The sequence below is a fragment of the Cebus imitator genome, unplaced genomic scaffold (assembly GCF_001604975.1).
Source record: "Cebus imitator isolate Cc_AM_T3 unplaced genomic scaffold, Cebus_imitator-1.0 Scaffold216, whole genome shotgun sequence".
NCBI lineage: Eukaryota > Metazoa > Chordata > Mammalia > Primates > Cebidae > Cebus > Cebus imitator.
Window position 1 is genome coordinate 1,912,637 of NW_016107531.1, and position 2,755 is coordinate 1,915,391.

A 2,755-nucleotide genomic window follows, 5' to 3' on the forward strand; every position below is an offset into this window, starting at 1 on the left:
AAAAAAAGGCTGGGCGTGGTGGCTCATGCCTGTAATTCCAGCACTTTGGGAGGCCAAGGCAGGTGGATCACCTGAAATCAGGAATTTGAGACCAGTCTGGTCAACATGGTAAAACCCCGTCTCTACTAAAAATACAAAAAATTAGCTGGGCATGGTGGCAGGCGCCTGTAGTCCCAGCTACTCAGGAGGCTGAGGCAGGAGAATCACTTGAATCTGGGAGGCGGAGGTTGCAGTGAGCTGAGATAATACCACTGCACTCCAGCCTGGTGACAGAGAGAGACTCTATCTCAAAACAAACAAACAAACAAACAAAAGGTATGGTGGCACGCACTTACAGTCCCCAGCTATTCAGGAGGCTGAGGCAGGAGAATCATGTGAACCTGGATGGCAGAGGTTATAGTGAGCTGAGATCGGCCACTGCACTCCAGCCAGGGTGACAGAGCAAGACTCCATCTCAAAAAACAAAAACAAAAACAAAATAGCCTTGCCTCATTGGTAGGATTCTGGCAGAAGGAGAGAGGACAAAGGGGGCCTCCCTAAGGGTACAGCATTAGCAATGCCTACATTCACCAGAACGTGGAGGACTCTGAGATTTGGCTGGAGAGTAGAGTAAGTGGAATGCAGAAGTGGGGAAGGAAACCAGAAAGAAAGTCCAAGCCTAAGCATGTGTCTATAGGTCTGCTTCAGCAGGAACTGGGAACCCTGTGGAGGTTTCTGAGCAGCCTGGCAGCACGAGGTTTTCAAAAAGCGAGGCAGACAGGAGTGTGTAGGATGACGTGGAGTGGGGAGGCCAGGCTGCTGCCATCACCCAGGTGAGAGACAATGAGGATGGGTGGGGACAATCACCTTCCAGGTCTGAAGGATTGGACCTCTGAAGTATGTGTGTGGGACAGGGTTTCTGACATTCCCTGCCAGCCGCCCTTCCCCGCATGAGCCTCACGGAAAGGAAGGCATGAGCATGGCTCATCCTGAGGACACTGATGGAGAAATGCTTGAGTTATATGAAAGGAATTGCTCATTGGAGTTTGGCATACATGACTGGAAGGTGTGTGACCACTGCCAGAGGCAAAAGTTCCATGGAAGAAAACCAGGTTTAGGAACCTCTGCAATCCTTCTTCTCAAATGGCCCTACCTAGGCTAACAACAGCCACCCCCCACCTGCCCCCTGCGTTAGGCTTCTAGGAGTTGGGTTTGCCTCATTTCATCACTGACTTTGAACTTGACCTACCTGGGTTCCTAGTGGCTCCTCCCTCCAGGCACCTGTTCCACACCCAGGAAACCATATTGGCAAGCCTATTATTAGTCACTCAGCCCGTGTAGGGAATGCAGCACAAACACCACGTCCTAGATCCTATCATTCAGGTTAATCTTCCTGGAAGCTCTAATGAGCTCCTATGAAATCAAGTCCACTGCTCCTCAGCCTGGGATCTGCGGCCCTTCGTGACCTTGTGCAGCAATGTGGTGTAATCATCATGAGCCGGGATTAGAGTCAGATGACCTAGTTCAGAACTCCAGCTCCGTCACTGAACCAGTCTCAGCCTCAGTTTCCCCTCACCTGTCAAGCTGGGTTGTAGTATGGACCTAATGAGATTACACATCCAGAATGTAGCACAGAGCCTGGCATAAGTAAACGCTCGGCAGTTGATAGCCGTTACTATGGCAACAATCTGGCCCCAACCTACCTTTCCTGCTGCATTTCCACGGCTACCTCCTGCTTTCCCATCTCCGTGCCTTTCTTCACACTTTGGTGTTGGCGGGAGAGGGCCTCTTCTTCACTCCAATCCACGTTTCCCAAGGTCAGAATTCTACCCATTCTCCCTGCATCTTTCATAGGCATTCTGTTCCTACAAGAGAGTCCGTGGTACTTCTCATTAGCGCTGGAGAAGGACCACTCTTATCTGTCTTTGGAATGTGAACTCCAGGACAGCAGGAATTTTAAAAATCTATTTTATTTACTGCTGTATTGCCAGTGGTTAGAACAGCACATATTAGACTCTTACGGTTTTTTGAAAGCATGACTCTGCCTACTAGATGGATAGTGCCGTTTGAGGGTCTGACTTATTCTATGGCTTCCATACTGCCCTTGCGAAGTCAATGTGCTGAACTGTGGCAGGGGAAACATAAGAAAAGGGTTCTGCTCATAAAGGGGAGTGGGAAGGAGGCAGAAGTAGAAATCTTCGATGGGAAAGTTTTGCCAGTTTTCAAAGTCAGGTGATAAGTTATTAGTTAACTGAAAGCGCCCAGCAAAGAGATGTGATTGAAGGTAGCTATATTGCTATTACAAGAAGTGGCCTTTAGTTTTGTCCTACAGATCAATCAAGCGCAGTGGCTTGGACCACATTCACAGTTAAGAGTGTCCCAGTTACCAAGCACAGTTAGCTTTGTTTGAGAATTGTTCTCTTTAAGTTGATGGTGAAATTTTTATAGGTCTGGATTCATAAGGTGTGGCCAATTATGAGATACAGACAGGAATCTACTTTTTGTACTGATTTTCACAACCCCTGAAGACAGGGAATCACCATCATAGGCCCAGGAATCAATTTTGGTAAATAAAGGAGTAAATGACTAAGCCAAAGAACAGACCTGGAAGGATATAAGCCTACTTTTGAGGTCTCCCATATATTTGCACTACTACCTATCAATTGTATATTTTTTTGAAGAATAAATATAAATGCAGTAAGCATTACTGAATTCACAACAATTTTGTGATTTTGGATTTTTCTTTTTTTTTTTTGAGACGGAGTTTCGCTCTTGT